Here is a 23824-nt window from a genome sequence, read left to right as displayed (position 1 = left end):
AACTGAGAGGGGGGGTGAATCAGTTGTCATAGATTACCGAAACCATAAGCAATTTTAATCTTTAATACTAGAACCCAAAAAATTAATATTGGAATAGCAAATAAAATAATTAAGCATAAACAATAATCACAGAATAAATACCATCCACATGACACCAAGATTTGTATGTGGAAAACATGGTAAAGGTAAAAAACATGATGAGAATCCTACCCACAGTTAGATAATACTTCTATATTAAGTATGTGAATTACAATTGAGGGGCCTGCACTTGCAGGAAGACCAACAACCTAGAGCACACTCCTCATCACAAAAGGAGCCTCACTGACTACATATAAATCCAAACTATAATCCGAAGAAGTGTTGAACTGCAAAAGATAGCATCTCCTATGCCTAAGTACAGTTCCGGTTAAGTTCAATACTAGAGGACTAAATCCTCTTACATAAACCCAATTCGATCTCCAATGATCGACCAACTCCTGTGCCTGAATGATATCACATTATTCGCACATTACATTCTTTGACCACGACCTGATCTACAATGAGATCTTACATCTATATATACAAACCCTCAACCATAAACAATTAGGTCGACCACCAAATAATAAACCAATTACATAATTACAAAGCATGTTGGCCTTAGACCAAACAAATAATATCAATACATAAGACATCCTAGAAATACATCAATATGTCCTATCCACATGTTACATTAAATTTGGTCCATAACCTAGATCAATCGGGACCAAGTATAGGTCCACACGCCACAGCAATGATCTCCAACTGCCAAGTCTTGAATATGATCATCAACAACCTCAAACTCCACCAGAAGCTGCACCAACACCACTTATGCAATTCATCAAAGATCTCCACCAAAAGCTCTACCGGTGAAACCCTTGCTGGAACCAGAAAACCAATCTTCTTAAGCAAGCAGGATAGCATTCGATCTCCAGACCAAAACCAACTGACCAAATATGAGCATGAGTATTATGAATAAGCCAATTCCATAATCAAACTATACCAGAGCCTACTGGATCATGTCGAATCCAAGTTAACCAAAAACCACTCAACCTACCGAGACCAGAAGGGTGCCAGTAAAGCATCCAAATAGCTAATGTTGGCATCAATGACAAAACATCAATGCAACACATAATCAATTCCACCAAATGGCCAACAATCTCCCCCTTTGGCATCAATGGCAACACTAGATGTGAAAAACATCTAAGTATCAAGAAATGCCAAACAAGTCTCCCCCAATTGAAGACAACCAACAATATCTCCCACAGGCAACTCAAACTCCCCCTGTGAATAATATCTCTATAAAGCTCTAAATTTTTCTTCCTTTTTTCACATCAATATCTCTCCCCCTTTGACATCAATGCCAGAAATCTGATAAAAATATCAAAGCAAAAACATAAGCCTTTGAATCATAAAGCTGACTACTCCCCCTGGGTAGTAGCATCCCACATCCATGCCAAAATGAATAGTATCTTTGATAGTGCATGCCAGACTGATGCCAAACCACATCAATCAAGTCTCTACAGAAGGGGCAGAAACTCCCAATCTATCTATCAAGTACTCAAATGATTCCATGGACAAAGGTTTAGTGAAAATATCTACAATCTTCTCTTTAGTGTTCACATAAACCAATCTAACTTCATTTTCTTCCACCTACTCCTTCAAAAATTTGTACTTGATAGATATGTGTTTTGTTTTAGAATGAAATGCCAAATTCTTTGATATATCAATAGCAGTAGAGTTATCACAGTGAATAACTATCAGTGTATCACAATCTACCTTTATATCCTTCAACAATTTTGCTTCATCCATAAAACTTGTGTACGGTTAGTAGCAACAGCAACATACTTAGCTTCAGCAGTAGATAAAGAAGTACATGATTGTTTCTTGTTGATCCATGAAACCAACTTCTTTCCAAGAAAGAAAGCTCCACCAGAAGTACTTTTCTAGTCATCAACATCTTTAGCCCAATCAGCATATGTATATGCACATAAAGTAAAGTTATCATCCTTAGGGTACCACAAGTCATATTCTGATGTACCTTGAAAGTATCTAAAAATCCCTTTCACCATCATCTCATGATTTTCTCTAGGATCACTCTAAAATCTTGAAACAATACAAACAACATTCATAATGTCAGGCCTAGTATGAGTCAAATAAAGCAGACCTCCAATCATAGATTTGTATCTTGTAGGATTTATCAGTGTAGAAACATCTTTTCTTGTCAAGTCACTTGTAACCATACGAGTACTTACTGGTTTAGAATCTCCCATACCAAATTTCTTCAACAATTCCTTAGCATATTTAGTTTGACAGATGAAAATACCTTTGTCAGTCTAAGTAATCTACAAACCTAAGAAAAATTTCATCTCACCAATCATAGACATCTCAAATTCTTTCTCCATATTCTTAGAAAATTCTATGCATAATTTGTCTTCACCTCTAAAAATAACGTCATCAACAAATACTTCAATAATTAGTATATCATCATCAATGATTTTATAATATAAATTACTATCAGCACTACTCTTAGTCAAACCAAGCTTCAAAAGATATTTATCCAACCTTGCATATCACACTCTAGGTGTTTGTTTCAATCCATATAAAGATTTCCTTAACCTGCAAACCATGTCTGTATCATCTGATAGTGAAAAACCATCAAGTTGCTTAATATAAACTTCCTCATCAAGATCCCCATTCAAAAATGCACATTTAACATCCATCTGATAAACCTTGTAGTTTTTATAAGAAGCATAGGCAATAAATAATCTGATCTAATTCTTCTTCCATAGCTTTCAACCAATATTCATCTTTACATGCCTCAATTACTAATATCAGTTCAACTTGTGAAATTAAACATACCTCATTAGTTTCCAGTCTTCTTCTTGTCATCACTCCATTGCTCTTATCCCTAATGATTTGATCTTCTGAATGATTCAATCTCACATACCTAGGAGTTGTCTGACTTTCTGTTCCTCTTCCCTATTCTTTAGTTACTGTAGAATTCTCTGATGTTTTCAGAGTAACTGATTCAAATCTCTACTTCGGTAAAGGTGCTACCAGTTCAGATATAATCATTTTCATTGTCGGTTCCTTCTCATAAACTTTGATTTGACTTATGTTAAGCTCATCTACTTTGACATTAGCACTCTCCACAATTCTCAGCAATCTTTCGTTATAACATCTATATTCTTTGCTTTCATTATAACAACCAAGAAATCTGCCTTCATCATATCTAGGATCAAATTTCCCAATAATATCATCTCTCTTGATATAATATTTACTACCAAAAATTTTGAAATACTTAACTGTAGGTGCATTTCCAAACCATAATTCATAAGGTGTCTTACCGGTTTCTCCTTTGATATGTACTTTGTTGAATGTATAAACCAATGTGCTCACTTCTTCTCTCTAGTAGATATGAGGTAGACTAGCTTCCATCATCATTGTTCTAGCAACGTCCAAGATAGTTATGTTCTTCCTTTCCACAACTCCATTCTATTGAGGTGTCCGGGGAGCAGAAAATTGTCTTCTTATACCATGCTTGTCACAAAAGCTATTAAACTCACTGGATGTGAATTCACCACCATGATCTGATCTCAAAAATTTAATCTTCAATCCTCTCTGAATTTCCACTTTAGCCTTAAAGATTTTAAAATTTTCAAATGCTTCAGATTTTTCTCTCAAAAAAGTAACCCATATCATTCTAGAATAATCATCAATGATTAGCATGAAATATCTATCACCTAGAAAAACTTTAACTCTAGTAGGGCCACACAAATCAGTATGAATAAGATCAAGAACATCATTTGATTTATCTTGTATACTCCTAAAAGAAGTTCTGACCTATTTACCCATTTGACATTGTTTACATACCGGGTTATAGGGCTTCATAATCTTAGGTATATCCCTAACTGTCGTAGTTGAACTAATCTTCACAATGCAATCAAAATTCACATGACATGACCTTTTATGCCATAGCCAGCTCTCATCAATCTATGTAATCAAACATGTCTTCTCACCGAAATTCAAATGAAATATATTACCTTTTGTCTATGTACCGGTTGAAATCTCCAAGCTAGATCTGTTAATGATTTTGTATTTCCCATCCTTGAACTGTAATTGAAATCCTGTATCTACCAATTGACCTACACTCAAGAGATTATGCCTCAAACCTTCAACATAATAAACATTTTAAGTATTGTTCTTACCATCCAATGATATAGTTCCTTTTCCGTTGATCATACATGCCTTGTCATCTCCAAATCTAACTAGAACGCCATCAAATTCTTGCAAAGACAAAAATTTCCCTTTATCTCCAGTCATATGATGTGAACAACCACTGTCAATTCCCCATTCATCCTTGTCTTCAATTTTAGTAGCAATTTCCTTCTCTTCAAGTACATTCTCTTCCAGTGCTAGATCATCTTCCTTGATAGCCAAGAATACCCATCCCTTCCCATTGTCGGATCCACTAGCAAAGTCTTTTGTCGGTTCATCATATGAATTAGTAATGCCCTCCTCATCCACTATGTAGCATGATTTGTCTCTATTTTTCTTTTATTTATACTTGTTCTGATATCCAAGGTTAGGCTTAAATGATCTTTTAACTCTTTCTTAAAATCTTGAATTTCTTTCAAGACATCTAGATGCAAAATGACCAATTTTATTACATGCAAAATATTATAAGGTGCTTTTCCTTCATACTTACTTCCTACTCGTCCTTTTGGTACTCTTCTAGAAAATAGTGCTTCAAGTTTCTCAAACTCATCATCTTCTCTCTTCATATCTTCCAATTCCTTTGCATACAAAGATTTCCAGTTTTGCTTACCGGATGTAGATGTAGATGCATGAAAAGAAGGTTCAAACTTCATAGCTCCAGAAGGTCTGAATTCTTCAAGCTCTAAAGCAGATAGTTTCCCAACCAAAGTATCTTTGTTGACAGATGTATTAGCCATTGTTCTCAACTCATTAATAGCAGTAGCCTTCATTTTGTAAGTTGTTGGTAGGGCTCTTGGGACTTTAGAAAAAAATTCATCTTCACTCAGAGTTCCACTGCAACATTGAATTCCCATAACAATCTCATTTACCCTTTCCATGAATGCAGTAATCCTTTCATCTTATTCCATCTTCAGGTTTTCATATCTCACCCTGTAACCATCAAGTTTAGCAATCTTCACTATGGGGTCACCTTCATTAAGAGTCTCCAACTTATCCCATATAGCCTTTCCAGATGATTTATCAGTCAATCCCATTATTTGTTGATCAGATAGTGCACACAAGAGGGCTTCTCTTGCTCTATAATCATTCTCAAGATCCTTGTCCAGGTTAGCCAAAGGAGGATTGCTAGATCCTGGATTATAGGGTGTGACACCATTCTATGTGATTTCCCAAATTTCCTTGCCAAGACATCTCAGATGAGTCTCCATCTGAATCTTCCATACTGTGTAATTTGTTCCATCAAGCCTCGAAATATCCCTTTGAAAGATAGCTCTAGAAGAACTGGATGAACTTGAACTGTTAGACACCATAGGATCTTCCTCAAGTGGTTAAGTTTTCTACAGAGAGGACCAAAGCTCTAATATCAATTGTTAGACAATTTAAATAACTGGAAGACAATTGAGAGGGGGGGTGAATCAGTTGTCACAGATTACCGAAACCATTAGCAATTTTAAACTTTAATATTGGAACCCAAAATATTAATACCGGAATAGTAGATAAACCAATTAAGCATAAACAATAATCACAAAATAAATGCCATCCATGTGACACCAAGATTTGTATGTGCAAAACCCCGTAAAGGGAAAAACCATAGTGGGAAGCCTACCCACAGTCAGATAATACTTCTGCAGTAAGTATATGAATTACAATTGAGGAGCCTACACTTGCAGGAAGACCAACAATCTAGAGCACACTGCTCATCACAAAAGGAGCCTCACTGACTACATATAAATCCAGACTACAATCTAGAGAAGTGTTGAACTGCAAAAGATAGCATCTCCTATGCCTGAGTACGATTCTGGTTAAGCTCAATTATGGAGGACTAAATCCTCTTACATAAAACCAATTCGATCTCCAATGATCAGCCAACTCCTCTTCCTGAATGATATTACATTATTTGCACATTACATTCCTTGACCATGACCTCTAACAATAACCATGATGATCTACAATGAGATCTTACATCTATATATATAAATCCTTGATCATAAACAATTAGGTCGACCACCAGATAATAAACCAATTACATAATTACAAACCATGTCGGCCTTAGACCAAACAAATAATATCAATACATAAGACATCTCAAAAATACATCAATAGGTTCTATCCACACGTTACATTAAAGTTGGTCTATAACCTAGATCGACCAGGACCAAGTATATCTCCACACACCACATCAATGATCTCCAACCACCAAGTCTCAAAAATGATCATCAACAACATCCTGAAACTCCACTAGAAGCTGCACCAACACCACTTATGCAATTCATCAGAGATCTCCACCAAAAGCTTTTTCGGTGAAACCCTCGCCGGAACTAGAAAATCAATCTTCTTAAGCAAGTAGGATAGCATCCAATCTCCAAACCAAAACCAACTGACCAAATATGAGCATGAGTATTATGAACAAGCCAATTCCATCATCAGACTATATTGGAGCCTACTAAATCCTGTCGGATCTAAGTTAACCAAAAACCACTCAACCTACCAAGACCATAAGGGTGCCAATAAAGCATCCAAACAACTAGTATTGGCATCAATGACAAAACATCAATGCAACACATAATGAGTTCCACCAAATGGCCAACACATCCATCTCTCTCTCTTTCTCTTCCATCTCTCTTCTCTCTCTTTCATATCTAGATATTATGCACTCATCAGGATAATATTTCTGCTTACCGGATACAAATATAGATGCTTTGAATGCAGTCTCAAACTTTCCATGTGATTCTCCAAACTCACTTAGCTCAAATGCAACAATCTTTCCAACCAGCATATCTCTTGTCATAGTAGTCACACTCTAGATCTCATCAATAGCAACAACCTTATGTTACTAAGCATGAGGCAAGGATCTCAGCACCTTAGCAATAATGCCATCTTTCTTAATGGTTCCATCGACACATCTGATACCTAGGACAAGATCATTCACCTTATCCATGAAAGAGTGTATGTTCTCATCATCTCCCATCTTCAACATCTCATATCTCATATTTTCCTTTCAAACTCTGCAACTTACCAACCTTCACCTATTTATCTCCTTCATATAGAATCTCAAGCTTCACCCAAGTCTCATGTATAGGCATTCTTTGTAATCTTCCAATAATCTTCACCAAGACATTACAAGTGCACTTCCATCTGGTCCTTCCATATAGCATAGTTAATCCCATAAAATCTTAGACTATCCTTCTTAAAGATAACACCTTGAGTTGTCATCCTGGATCTCCTCAAGTGATTAAGCTTCTACTGGAGGATCTAGCTCTGATACCAATTGTTAGTAGCAGCCAAGATGGAAGACTGAGAGAGGGGGTGAATCAGTCTTCACCAAAATATAAAACTTAACCACAAAAATAGATCTAATAACAAAGATAAGCAAATTGAGAGCACGACACACAACACCAAAATTTTGACGTGGAAAACCCGGTTAAGGGAAAAAACATGGTGGGAACCTACCCACAGTAAGATGATACTCTGCATTAGTATGTGAAAATATTACAATGGGGAATGCACATGATTTCAGGCACACTACCTAGATCTCATTGCTCAAAGGAAAATGGCCCAAAAGGCTACAACCCTCAAGGAAGTCTCACTGACTTACAATAAGATTCGGACTACAATCCAAAATAAATGAACTAAAAGAATAGCATCTCCAAATACCTAATTACAGTTCTAGTTAAGCAAAGATGTCTGCTCTACAACACCAATCTCTCCTCAATCACAACACTAAAGGATGAATCACTTTTCACTCATAAACCTCTCTCTAATAATGCATACATAACATCGACACTTAAATTACATGAATATGTCACCTATATATGCAAATCATCAACTTTTATAACAAGCTTGGCTAAACCCTCAACCTTCAATTAAAAAATGACATCACACAATTCAAAGATTGACCAATGGACCAATATAATTATTTACATAGCATAACATGGTCCTAAATCAAATTTCCAAATGCAAAACATCGTCGAAAATCATGCCAAGATCAACCGCAACATGCTACACCACTAGGAAAACCATATAACACAAAAAATCATCACCAGTTGATGCAAACCAACAAAAAATTGCACAACGATCAATGCGGATCATAAAAAAAAATAGGGCACAACTAGGAAACAACAAAAAAAACATTAGAATCATCAGGAACAGCTGCACCAACACCAATTATCAAATCTTCATCAGTCAACATCTAAAAGCTCAAGAACACAACCAATCAGCAACTCTCACAAAGAAAGATAACTTGCAGATAACCAAATCATGATCCATCTGAAATGAAGATACACAAGATTTGATCACACCAAAATATACTAGAGGAAATACCGAGCTCTACAAAACAGTGATCAACAAAACCAACACTACAAACCGAATCATAAGATCTTCCCAATCTGCAATCACCATAGTAATACATAGGAATACATAGGAATATGTTGACATCAATGACAACAACATATCCTAGCAGCAGCAATGACCAACAATATCCAACTGTGAAAAGACAATGCAATGAAATGTAGAGGAAAATGGTGAGACAACTACAGACCAAAATGCAAGAAAGGAAATATTTTTGGTTTATGTAAGATTTCTCTATAGCCAAGATGCTCCTGCATCAGACACCTAGGATTGGGAAGAATGTGAGCCTCTCATTTTGCAAGGTCTAGAGGAAAACCAAGATAGTCCACCTCAGCCTAAGAAATCCATATTGAATCTTCTATCAACTTGCCTTTCCACTTCACCAGATACTCTTGATACTATTTGTTCCTAGTGCTCCTCCCAACTATGGTATCTAAGATCTACTTAATTTCCTTTGATGGTTGATGTAGTAGATAATTCCCCAAACTAGCTTCTTTGGTACTATCATTTGACTATTGTTCATGGTACTCATAAATGTCTACAATATTGAAAATAGGTGATATGCCAAGTGTCTCCAATAACTCTACTTCATATGCATTTCTTGAATTGAACTTCTTGAGAATTTTACATGGTCTATACTTCCTCATCTTCATCTTGTTATATGTGTGTACTAAAAATCTTTTCTTTCTAAGATATATCATGACTTCGTCACCAACAACAAATTTCTTATGTCTTATTTTCTCATATACCCACTCATAATACTTTCTATACATATCATTTAGATGTTTTTGGACCTATTTGTGTATTGTCTCTATGTATCCTATAAATTCTTATTATTTTGTACTTCTCTTATTCTCCATATTGGTACCTCTGAGCTTTGCAACTCCTCTAGGTGTAACTCAGTCACAATCTCAAATTTTTCTTCATTATGCCCTGGTTCACTAAATTATTGTATGCAAATTTCACTTGCAGTAGAAGTATATCCCAATTTCCTTCTTTTTCTCCTTCTAGACATCTTAATAAGTTTCCCAAACTTCTATTTACTACTTATGCATGTCCATCAATCTATTGATGATATGATGAACTAAACCTTAGGTCTACCTTCATCTTCTTCCACAAGCTTCTCCAAGATATCCAATGAACTTTGTATCCCATTCTGAAATTATGTTCTTTGGTAATCCATGCAATCTAACAATCTCCTTGAAAACTACATTTGTAACATGCACTGCACCATTAGTCTTCTTACAAGGAATAAAATGTGTCATTTTAGAAAATATGTCCACTACTACCAATATTGAATCATGTCCTCTTTGTTTCCTTGGTAACTCCAATATGAAATCCATGTTGAGCTATTCCCAAGGGCTTTCTGGTACTGTCAAAGGTTTGTATAATCTAGTATTTTGATTGATTTCCTTTTCAACTTGACAATGTCTACAACTCTAAACATACTTTCTAATATCCTTATGTATCTAGGGCCAAAAGTAGATTTCACTCACCAAAGCAACTATCTTGTCAACACCAAAATGTCCTACTAATCCTCCACTATGTTTTTTCTTGATCAAATTATCCCTCATTTAACTCCTCGAAATACATAATTGACTTCCTTTGAATAATATTCCTCTTAAATAAAGTAATATAACCATTGGCTTCTATTTTCCACTACTGGTTCCTTACACGCTTTCCATGCTTCCACAAAATCAAGATCCCCCTAATACAAATGTTTAAGTTCCTTAGAACCTAATACTTCCACTCGCATTTCTATTAGCAAGTTTTGTCTTCAGTTTAATGCATCTACAACTTAATTTGACTTATCACTCCTATGCTTCAACACAAATGTGTAACTCTACAAAAATTCAACCCATCTAATATATCTCTAATTCAACTTTCTTTGATTGTTTAAAAACTAGAAAGATTGATGATCAGTGTATAACACACATTCCTTAGGCAATGAGTAATGTTTCCACTTCTTCGAGGATTGAATTATGGCATAGAATTCCTAACCATAAACTGAATATTTCTTCATAGCATCATTCAATTTCGCACTAAAATAAGCTATTGGTCTCCCTTCTTGACTCAACATTTCTCCTATTGCATTCCCACTAGTGTCACAATCAACTTGAAATACCTTGTTAAAATCCAACAATGCCAATATTGGTTACTTTTTTACCTTTTGCTTCAATAGTTCAAAACTCCTTTGTGCTCTGAATGTCCACTTGAAGTCTCTCCTATCTCCTCTCATTGTCTCAGTCATTGGTGTACAAATAATTAAAAAATTTAATGAACTTTTTGTAGAAAGTGTCCAATCCATGAAAAGATCTTACCTCACCAACATTTATAGGTGCAGTCCATTCAACAATTTCTCTAACCTTATCCAAATACATCTTCAATCCTTTTGTAGAAATGACAAATCCCAAATATACTAACTTTGTCTTCATGAAACAACACTTCTTGATGTTTATCAACAACTTCTCTTCCCTGAACCTCAAAAATACATGTCTTATATGCCACAAGTGTTCCTCTCCAATCTTATTAAAAATTAGAATATCATCCAATTACACAATGACAAACTTACCTAATAATTGCTTCAATACCTCGTTCATCAACCTCATGAAAGTTCTTAGTGAATTAGTCAATCCAAAAACCATTACCAACCATTCATACAATCCCTCATTTATCTTAAATGCAATTTTTCATTCATGTCCTTCTCTAATACCAATCTAATGTTTTTGATTAAGGAAAAATAGGTTTTAAGGGACCCGAAACCCGCTTACATTACAAAAAGATAAGCATGAAAGAAGCAAGAGAAAATAGAACAAAGACAGAAAAGCTGCAAAAGACCAGCAGAAAACACAACAGCTAGGAAAAGGGACAACACAGAGCTAGCAAGAGACTAGCAGACAAAGACTAGAATTACATTTCAAATAAAAACTTTTATGGACTCTTCTGCGTCCTTAACCAGCATCATCATAGCCTTAGCGACTTCTCTCAGGTCTTTGTTCTCCTACTTCAAATGAATTTCTTTAGTCTTTATCTCCAAATCACAGGTCATCTGCCTAGTTCTATGCCTAGAAGTTTGGGGAGCAGAGCTGAAGGTCGGCATATCATCAATGATCACCATTTCTTTGTTCTGTTGGTTCCTCTCCAGACAATCCACCAGGGCATTCATATTTTAAGATGAAACCCTCAAGACCTCAAGACTGTGATTCATGAAATTCTTCAAAGCCTTCTCAATTTTAGCAACCCGATTGATGATGGTTTCATTTTCAACCTCAGCCTTATCTTTGACAATTCTGATCACATCTTCCAGATGCTTCAAGTCCCCCTTTATCAAATCTTTTTTCTAACCAATCCTACATTTCAATTTCATCCTCTGCCTCACTGGTTTCCACTTCTACATCCTTTTTCCCAGTATTGGAATCCTTAATCAAATCCTAAATCTTATAATCCAAATCTCTCTATTTATTCTAAATACTGGTAATATTTTCAATTACCCATTTCTGGAAATTGAAAAATTCCAACATGCTATTTCTGGTTGTGATCAATATGGAGTCTGTCATTTCCCTTCCCTTCGCAAAGTTCATAGAATTAGGGTTAGCTTCCTCTATGGTATTCTGGGAAACCATTCCTACTATTTGATGCAATAGGGTTTGAGTCAGGCTTTTCAACAAAAACTTTTTTCTTCACCTCCTCCTCTTCTCTAGCATCCTCTTTCTTCTCACTCTCCACTTCATAATCAGCCTCCTTCCCCTGTTCCTCCTCCATACCAGCTTCAACATCTATATCCTCTTTATCAACATCATCAACCCTTCCTTTTTTATGGAGAGGAACGTTTGACAAATCATCATCAGACTCAGAATCAACATGACTATCTAAAATATGTGCATTTGCCACCAAATGATCATCCTTACTAACACTAGCTTTTTTCTTCAAGTGTTCATAAATGAGCAGAATGAGCCCTTGATGAGCTATGGGATAGGAATTGGGTTTTTTGGCATGGTCAGCCAAACTCTCATTCATGGAAGAAGCTAAATAGAAAGGCAAAGAGATCTTAACCCCATGGTGGAAATGGTTAAGAATAGCAAAATGGTAATTATAAACCTTTGTGAATCTACCATCAACAGTTAGGAATTCCATCAAAACCCTTAACATATTTTGCCAGAAGGACTTTGCCTGATGAGGGAGGTAGTACAAAACATTGTCTTTCTTGATGAACCTAACCTTCTCATCATTAGTTTTAGGGAAAGTTTTAATAGCTTCGGCTGCAAACTTTTGGTCTCTATAAAACTTGGTGCCTTCCTTCTGTAATCCCATTACTTCCGCCACCAAATCCTCATCGAGTTTCCAAGTCTCCCCAAACATAGTGAATTTGTTGTTGCTCCATCCCTTAGCAAAGCTGCGAGACACTGACTTTTTGCTACCATGCAATCTTTCATTGTAGTCTGTGAAACCATATCTATGGAGCCTCCTCCAAACTTTTTGCTCACTTTTCCAATTATCACAACCAGAGGGCTCATTCCTATTAAGGTTGCCTCCCATGTTGAAATGTAGGTCGAGGTTTTCAACAGTGCACAAAATTCTCACAAACTGAAGACCAAAACTTAAATGCAAGCTCTTGAACAAAATGTTGGGTTCAAAAAATAGGGTGCTTTCCTTGATTTTGAAGGAGTATTTAATGATGGTCATGATGATCCAACACTTATTATGATTAGCCCCATTACACCATTGATCATTATAATGATGCCTTTAAAAAATCATCAACTGACACTTCACATAACCCCAATCTCTGCCTTTGATATCCGGACCCAAAGGGGTAATGATAAAATTAGCTTGAACCATTGAAACGATCAAATAATAATTGTGCCCGAACATCCTTTTTGCAGTAGGCTTCTCCGATATATTTAGCGTCCTCCTCTAAATAAACCCCCTCTTTAGCTAAAAGGTCAGCAACCTTATTATCTTCCCTTAGAGTATGGGAGATGAAAACACTATCATAGTCATTTAATAACTTTTTAGCATTTTCAATAATGTTGAATATATTCCAAGAGGGGGAGCTAGAACCTTTAATACCCTGAATAATATTGAGGGAATCCCCTTCCAGCCATATTTTTTTAAATTTAAAACCCTGAGCAAGCTAGAGACATTTCAACATAGCCTGAGCTTCAGCAACATGATTGTTTTGAACTCCAAAGGGAGAAGCAATAGAAGTAATACAAACACCATGAGAATATCTGATAACTCCTCCCCCTCCTGACTTCCCAGGATTGCCTTTGGCAGCCCCATCAAAATTCACCTTGACCCAATCATAATAGGGAAATCTCTAAACAACATTTTCTCTCCTAATCTTATTGTCAGATTTGCAAACCTTGTTAATCAAATTCCATTCAGTAAGGATACCCTTCTCAATGTCATTCATGTTATAAGAAATCCATTGCTTGTTATTTCTGTGAGGAATATTAATGTTTTCTTTTATAGCCCTGCAATTTTTTTCAAAAACCACCTGAGACGTGCACTTAGCCTCCCTAAAGATTATGTTATTTATCTCCTTCCAGATATACCAATAGGTCATGGGAAGGATCAAGGACCAGAGAGTCTTGATGAGAGGATATTTAGTGGGACAAATCCATTGCCAAACAACTTCCTTGAGACTATTATGCATAACCCATTCAACTTTCCATTTCACCCAAAATTTACTCTAGATTTCCCAAGTAAAGGAGCAATGGATAAACAAATGATCCACTGATTCTTCCTCTTTCTGACATAGCTCACATCTATTAGGAAGCATGAAGCCTCTATGGGTAAAGTTGTCAATAGTAAGAATCGTATTATGAACTGCAAGCCAAAAAAACATGTTAACTTTAGGAATAAGAATTCTATTGTAGATTTTAGTCCATATTGGGTTGTTGATCTGAGTAAAAGTATTTTTATAGGCAAAAGCAATAGTGAAGTTACCCCTAGGATTACTCTTCCAAAGAAAAACATCATCAAAATCTTTATTAACAGAAAATGATAGCAGATCCTACTGAAGCACCGAAAACCCAGCATAAATAGCATCAAGCCTCACCCATTTATTCTCCTTCTAGTAATTACAAACCATAGGCCCATACCTTCTTTTGCATTCATCAATGAATTGACTATAGTAGTCTTGGTTAAAGAGAGGTTCATCTTTAATCCAAGCATCCTCCCAGAATTTGATTTTGTCACCTTTGTCAAGGACCCATCCAGCTCCAGCTTTGACAACTTTTATGAATTTGGTTATAATATTCCATATGAAAGACCCAGCAGGGATGTCTTCAAAGTAGAGAAGAGAATGAGGGGGTTGGTCATGAATATATTTATCAAACCACACCCGGTTCCAATCTTTCTTAATGCCATAAGCCCTCCATATTTGTTTAGCAAGAAAAGCTTTATTAAATGTTTTAAGAGCTTTAATACCTAAACCCCCCTTGCACTTAGGCTTACACACTTTGTCCCAAGTGACCAAGGCAATCCTTTTCTTTTCTTCAACCCCTGACCAAAGAAATCTTTTCTAAATCCTTTCTAAAGCTTTAGCAAATGTAGTCGGAATACCAAAAAGACAAAGAACATAGACTGGAAGATTCTGAAGGGTAGCTTGAAGAAGCTGCAACTTTCCTGCTTGAGATAACATAGATCCTTTCTAGCCAGCCAATTTCTTGTTGATTTTATCAATTAACAAGTTCCAGAAGGAGTTTGGGGGGACCAAACCTAGAGGGATACCCAAATAAGTGAAGGGAAGCATTTCCACCTTGCACCCAATGATGTTAGCAATTCTCTGCTGCCTTAAAATAGGGGTATTCATGAAATAGATAGCGGACTTCTCCCAATTGACTTGTTGACCTATCGCCAAAGAATATTAGCTAAGAGCACCTTTGAAGGCAGCAGCCTCCCCAACAAAAAAGTATCCTATTGAAATAGTGGCATCAACAAACTATTGATGAGTACAAGACACATTAGCAGAGGAAGGTTGAAGACCTTTGATGGTTTTATTCACTTTCATTTTTTGAATCAGTCTACTCATACTCTCCACCAAGATGGTAACAAGAATAGGAGAGATAGGATCTCCTTGCTTGAGCCCCCTAGAAGATTTAAAAAATATAGATGGAGATCCATTGATAAGTATAGAAAAAATTGGGGTAGAGATCAATTCTCTGATAACTTTAATTATCTTATCATCAAATCCAAAGGCCTCCACAATTCTAAAAAGAACCTGCCATTCCACTCTGTCATAAGCTTTTGCCAAATCCAATTTTATCAGAAAACCTTCTTTGTTAGCAGCATTAAGAGAATGAATATTCTCATGCACAAGAATAATAGAATCCAAAATCTGCCTACCAGGGACAAATCCTTTTTGTTCCTCTGAGATGATAAAGGGGAGAACAACCAAAAGTCTGGAAGTCATAAATTTAGAGATAATTATAAAAGGAGTTACAAAGACTTATTGGCCTGAATTTTAGCATGGAGTTTGCCCCAGCCACCTTAGGGATTAGGGAAATAAAAGTAGAATTGATTTCCTTAAGGATTCTTCTGGATCCAAAAAATTCTTTAATAGCATTGACCATATCTTTCCCCACAATATGCCAATATTCCTAAAAGAAGAACATGGGAAAACCATTTGGTCCCAGAGCTTTATCCCCTTGAAAAGAAAAAACAACTCTTTTAATTTCCTTAGCAGAAGGGATAGCAAAAAGAGCCTTATTCTGGTGAGGTTCAATAATCTTGGGAATGTTATCAACCAGGTCTTGTTTCTTAGCAATGTCAATCTCCCTACTACCAGTGAGGAGCTGAGAGAAGAACCTAACAGCTTCATCCCCAATGTCATCAGCTTTAATAAGAATTTTGTCCTCAGCAATTAATCTTGATATTTTGTTAGCAGCTTTATGTTTCATGGAGGTCATGTGAAAAAATTTAGTGTTTTTATCCCCAGCTTCCAGCCAGATAGCCCTAGATCTCTGTCTCCAGTAAATTTCCTCCCTAGATATAATGTTGTGAAGTTTGACTAAAATTTCATCTTCCCTAGCCTTAGGATACTTATTATAGCCATCTTTCTGTATTGAGTTTTGGATCTATTCTAATTCCTCCTTCAACTTTTTTTTTAATTCAAAAATATCACCAAAAACCTTCTTATTTTAGATCTTAATGTTATCTTTGATGTTTCTAAGTTTTTTAGCCACTTTATATATAGTTGATCCATTCACATCAATATTCCACCAATTGGAAATGGATTTTTCCAAAGATGGGTGAGATATCCACATTTTCTCAAACCGGAAAGGAAAATACCTTTTACTCTTAACAGACTCAACAACAAAAGAAATGGGATAATGATCCGAGCCAATTCTATTGATAACTGACAAAGAGCATCTATGTGAAAGGATCCAGTTATGAGTGATAAGGGATCTATCAATCCTTACCTGAGTGAGGTCTTCTCCATCCCTTCAATTAGACCAAGTGTAAGAAGCTCTAGTAAGATCAGAATCAATCAAGGCATTAGCATTGATGAAATCCATCAAGTCAGTTCTGCTATCCAGTTGGGCCTGAGTTCCTCCAAATTTGCCAGTTCCTTGCAACGGAGTGTTGAAATCTCCCATCAATAGCTATCTATCCTGAGAATAAAACCTTCTTTTCTGTTGGATTTTATCCCAAAATTTACTCCTAGCAGCTTTGGAATTAGGGGTGTAAATGTTAGTAACCACCCATTCCTTTCCTTTAGTGATACTTTTAACTTTCATTGATATACTATTACCATCTTCATCAATAATATCTCCTCAAATAGTTTTCTTGTTCCAGAATATAGCCACCCCACTTGATGCCCCATTTGAGCTACTACCACACACTCCTCCATGTCTAAAGAAATTTAAATTTTCAACTTTTTCCTTACTCATTTTGGTCTCCTAAAATAGGATGATATCCGACTTATGATCTCTAATAAGATTTTGTAATATATCTTGTTTGTTGAGACCATTTAGGCCTCAAATGTTCCAGGAGATTACCTTCATTTGGAAACCTAGGAACAGGATTCCTGTATAGTTTGTTTCCTTCCATCAGATATGTTTTGTTTACTCTCCTGATCCCTATTCCATTTCATGGGATTATGACCCTGTGGAGATTTAGAGAGACCAATATCTGCCTTAGATCTGGTCCTAGTTTTAACCCCATTAGAGCATCATGTCTTCTTATTTTTCTTTTTTCCAATCCCTATTATCTCTTCCTCATGTTCATCTTTGTGATTAGCTTGCATATTATTCCACGGTTCTCCTCCTTTCTAGGATGAAGTGGGTGTTTCAGCTCCAACATTTTGAAATAAAGAATTTAGGTTAACCTGAGGCGATCCGAACTTATTCTTCTCTCAAAAAATAACACCAAGTCCTTTAGAGTCATTTGGACAAGCTTTATTACTTTTCATTACTAAAACTTGAAGGGCCTCATGTTGGGACTCATTCATATCGTCAATCTCACCTTCTTCAAGAATCTCTTCTATGGTTACATTCTCTTCCTCCTGAGTCTGTAAAGCTTCAAAAACATTAATTGTTTTGACCTCAAATCCACTATTTTCAACCCTTTTATCTTCCTTTAGAAGGGTAACCTTAAGAGGACTAGATTTCCTATCATCTTCTATTAAGTCTTTTAGGTTACTAGGAATTCCACTTCCTCCTTCCACTCTACTATCCCCCTTAATGTTAATCTTCTCTCTCCATACCTGTTTGTGAAGATTATTAGTCTTTAGAGGTTATTTGGGGTTACTAGGGCAAGCCTTAGCCAAGTGTCTAGCTTTCTTACAAGAGAAGAACACAAAGGGGAGGGACTCAAACTCTATAGTTTGTTCCTATAACCCAAGTTTGGAGCTTATATCAATAGAGCTGGGAAGATCTATATTCTAAGAGATATTGAAACAGATTCTCACATATACCAATCTCTTTCAAATTATTGTCATAGGATCTATCACAATAAGCTCCCCAAAGGAGTTAGCAATACCTGAAAAAACATCCTCCACCTAGAATTCAAGCGGCAAGTCAGGCAGCCTTACCTAGACCAGGGTAGATTCAAAGAAGGAGTCATTGAGTTCCATATTTGGAGACCATTTCCTTAGGGATAATGAAGATTTACCAAACATCCATGGTCCACCACTCAAGGTCATTTCTAGATCTTCCCCACAAGAGAAAGAAAAAAGAAAAAAACCCCTTGACAAGGCAGAAACATCAACCTGACCTTTTAGCCTCCATTTTCTCTTAACAAAGGATCTAACATCCTCAATATTGGGTCGTGGTCCAACAAACTTTCCCACTAGAGAAAAGGCCATTAGAGATATACTCTGATCGATAACCATATCTAGAACTGCAATAGAAAATTTGCCTATTTTTTAATCAGAAATGTCTTTCATAGAGGGGAAGGATGATTTACCAATGGGTTTGTTTGCAAAAAGGTGGTTCCAGGGTTTGAGAGCCTTCACCTCTGTCATCTTTTCCAAGTCAACTTTCACGCTCTCGGGACTCGATTTTGAAGAATCTTTCATATTTTCATGGTCAAGAGGAGGGTCCTGATGTCATGGGTCCCCATCCAGTTTCCCATCTTCATCATCCACCGCTTGTCCTTGAGTTGCAGAGGCAACAAAACCAGAGGAACCAACCGCGTTGTTCCCTCCATTCGTAAAATTCAAATTTCCCTCTGGCTGCGTTGTTCCCTCCATTTTTGCAATAGCCCAAGTTATGAATGTTGTAAAAGAGTGTTTTATTTATTTTTCAATCAATGATCCCAATCTAATGTTATCCACTCTTGAGGGAAACTTTTGTGAAATACTTTGCTCCACTCAACCAATCCATAATGTCATCCATCCTTGGCAATGGGAATCTATGCTTCACTATGATCTTATTGTGTATGTAAAAAAGTGCAATGTCTGTAAGTTGTAAGACACAACACTTCAATTAAGTCATTACATGTATGGTTAGACAAATATAAGCATGAATATGAAAACCATAACAAATTGACCAATTGCCTTCTAAAAGATGTGAGTATAAAATTGCTCTCAAATTTGTATAAGAAATACCAGTGACTAGACTACACCAAGATGAAGGATTTAATCTATATGAGCATGATTTTAAGCTAAATGGATGCCAGATGGATGAAAGATGGATGAATAGTAAGCTATATGAATTCAAGCAATAATAAAATATGCAAAAAGAAATTAAACTAAGATGCAATAATCTCAAAAAAGAAAGCACAATATCTTCAATGACTCCAGAGCAAAAACTATATAATAACAATAAATCTCCAGGGTGTTTTGAATGAGAGATGAAGGCTGAATTTATAGAGAATCACAAGAGAGATCAATGGTCAAGATCAATAAGCAATGAGCGGTTGAGATTATTCAAGAAAAAACACAATTTAGGATAATTGAAATAATTGAGAGATCAGATTAAGTTAACCTTAAGATAGATTCCAATTATAGTTTGATTAAAATGTATTCAGATTATAAGTTTGAGTTTGCATTGGAGATGAAATTCAATTAATTCCATGCACTTGTGATAAAAATAGGTGATTCCATGCATATTCTTTGATTTATTCAAGAAAAGAGTCTTTTCAATGCAACTAAACTTCTTTTCTGAAAAGCTTTGAGTTCCAATTTTAGAGAATGATTAATAATTCAATTTAATTACTTTTTTGATTTTAAGTTCTCAATTTAGAAGAAAGAAATAATATCTCATGTTTGATTTCTCTCTCAGTTCAATTCTTTTATCTTATTTTCAATTTAACTCTTGCTTTGTGATATTGATTCCTCATTTGTAATAAATTAATTGATTTTTATTGATTAAATGGTAATTCTATTAATTAATTAAATATGCTAGCATATTTAATAAATTAAATAGGATTGTAGATAGGAAATGGGAAATCATCACAAGCATATAAAAATACTAATCATTGTCTAATCACAAAAGGCTAGAATGCAATGATCTAATCCTAAACAACACTCAATAGAGACATGAAATAAAAACATTCAAAACTAGAAATTAAGCAAACCAAAGGTATGATTTGAATGCTCCTTCATGCGGCTCCATTGTTCTTCTTTCCTCTTCAAATGGTTTGGTTGTGGATCTCACCTACAAGTGCACACACATAATTGAAAGCAAGTAGACAAGATTATTGATCAAGAGTACTAGAAATGTAATTGACTAGAAATTCGATAGTCTGATTACCAATTAGCTTTGATTGATGAAGATCATCCAATTTATAAATTGGATAAATGACAAGATTAGCATGATGTAATTCAAATGGAAATTGCAAATCAATATGACAAATTATGACAAATTATGCACTTTCTATGCAAAATTTGTTGATTGATAATTTATGACAAATTATGACAACTTCTATGTCAAAAATTGATTGATTGTCAATTATGACAAATTATGACAAATTGAAATGTCATTCCCATAAATTTAGGAGAGAAATAGGAGGAAATTGAAATTAAGAATTAGAAAATTAGAAAAATAGGAAATGAGGAATTAAGAAATTAGAAATTAGGTAAATTAATTAATAATTTGTCACTTATTAATTAATTCACAAAGAGGAATAATTAGCCAATTAAATGAACATTTAATTGTGACAAGAAGACTTAGGATAAAATAAATAAATTATTTAATCCTAGAGGAAGAAATGACACACAAGGTTAAATGATTAAATCACAAAACCCTAGAAGATAAATTAGCAATGCGAGAATGACAATTAGGTCTTGATTGAAGATAATTGATATCGATCATGATTCTGATTAAATGATTTGATTGATAAATATGCCAATTGACGAGGAACAATGACAAATTGATCCAAATTGACATAATTGAGACAGACAACGATTGATAGCGAAATGATCGTAAAATGAAAAATTTGACAAAAGGACAAGGATCGATGACAAAATAGATTGCAAGATGATAGGATTAAAAATGACCACGATCGATGACAAATCAATCGCAAAATGACAAGATCGAACATGACAATGACTGATGACAAATCGATCATTAAATGACAGGATTGAAGGATTGATGATAAATCGACAAGATTATAAGAATACAACGATCGATGACAAATCGATCGCAAATCGACAAGATTGATAAGAGGACAAAACCCTAATTAGGATTGACGATGTCTAAAATGATGACAAATTAGCACGCATATTGATGCGACGGGATAAAATTGATCAAAATCATGACTGGATAGGGTTGTCGACAAGACCAAATTCGAAAGCGAGATGAATGAAGAATGTAGAAGAAAGACTCAATGCTCGCAAACGATAAAAACCAAGTGCGTGACATAGGAGAAATGTTAATGCGATGCAAAAACCTAAAATGAGGCAATGCGCAAATGTTAAAATATGACTCCGCAAGCGTTGACCATTTTTAGGTGTCTACATTTTGCCCCTCTTTGAGACAATGCGATTTTAAGCGTTGTTTCAAAGAACAATAATGAAAATGCCCCAGACAATGACAATGACATATGCATGCCCCCTCGAGGAATTGGCCAGAAATGTCCAGAAAAGAGGCCAATTGATTGATAAGAATGATAGAAAATGATAGGAGCGAACGGACTGCCAAGACTGACGAAAGAAATGTTAGTAAGAAGAAATTAGATAGAGGACAATTAGAGACGAAGAAAAACTTGCTTTCAATAATGCACTTTGTAGGTGAGAACCTTTATTTTAATGTAGCAAAATGGATGCGTAGTATCATGGCATTGAAGGCCAGAGCTGAAATGCAACCCTTTTTGCAAAAGACAGACACATCACAAACAAACAAAAAAAAGAAAAGGACCATGATCCATCCTGGTCACTCTAAATCACTCAGTGACATCATCGAGCAACATAGGAACATGATCGAAGCCAAAGATAAATTAGTAAAAAAGATAAGATGTACAAATTCCAACAAATCAAACAAACATCTTGATCTTCATTGTCAAAAGTTGAAAGTGCTAATGGGATGATCATGCTGTCTGGTTTCAGGACATGCGGTACCCTATCTAAGATAGGACACAGTCTGGTTTCGAGTATACCACACCCTGTATAAGACCCATGATAGTAGAGACAAGGACAAATGATTATTGAGGTTGATTGATATGACAATTTTGATCAGTTTGAATGTCTAGTTTGAGTGAAAGAGTTCATCTGTTTACGCATGATGTCATTAAAACACAATGTTGGATTGCGATTCATTGGATGTATACTCAGTGAGCTGTCTATGCACAGAGGGATCATTTATTTTTTTGTTCGTTTTTTCAATTTTTTTTACAATTTTTTTGTGTTCACTTTTTTTTTTTTTTTGATTTTTTTTGCTATGTTTTTGTATTTTTTCAAGATCATATTTGAAGAAATGCTGATAAAAAATTATGCCCAGTATTTGTGAAGATGCATGCTATTGATAGGATCAGACAAAGGTTCACCTTCTGGAGTGGCAAGTTGATATGCCCCCGAGCCATAGGCTGCAGTTACTATGAAAGGCCCAACCCAATTAGGTTCAAACTTACCTTTGATGATATCAGTAGACTATGCATTCTTAGGGTTTGCCTTTAAAACCAGGTCTCCCACTTTGAAGTGTCGCCCTTTGACCTTTTTATTATAAGAGCGACGGAGATGGTTTTGATATGCTTGCAAATGTGTCAGGGCTGCCTGACATTTCTCATCTAACATCTCAAGCTGGTGCAACTGAGAGACTCTATGTGTCTCATCATCAATTAGATGTTGCAAGGAGACTCGCAAGGAAGGAATCTCCACCTCCAGAGGTAAAATAGCTTCCGCACCATACACCAAGGAATAAGGTGTTGCGCCAATACATGTGCAGATAGAAGTGCGGTAGGCCCATAGTGCTGGATTCAATTGGACATGCCAATCTCGACCAACATCATTGACAACCTTCTTCAGGATCTTGATAATGGTCTTATTTGATGCTTCAGCTTGACCATTCCCTTGTGGATAGTATGGACTGGAGAAACGGTGTTGAATATGAAATTTTTCACAAAGCTCTTTAACATCTTTATTCTTGAAGGGACAACCATTATCAGTGACTATGGAAAGAGGAACCCCATACCGGCATATGATATAATTCAGCAAGAATTTTGAAATTTGGATACTCGTGATATAGGTCATGGGGATAGCCTCGATCCATTTTGTAAAATACTCTGTGGCTATAATGATGAACTTGTGTCCATTTGCAGATGTTGGGTGAATCTTGCCAATAAGATCCAATCCCTA

The sequence above is a fragment of the Cryptomeria japonica genome, chromosome 11 (genome assembly GCF_030272615.1).
Source record: "Cryptomeria japonica chromosome 11, Sugi_1.0, whole genome shotgun sequence".
NCBI classification, from domain to species: Eukaryota; Viridiplantae; Streptophyta; class Pinopsida; order Cupressales; family Cupressaceae; genus Cryptomeria; species Cryptomeria japonica.
Note: the sequence above shows the minus strand (reverse complement) of the source record.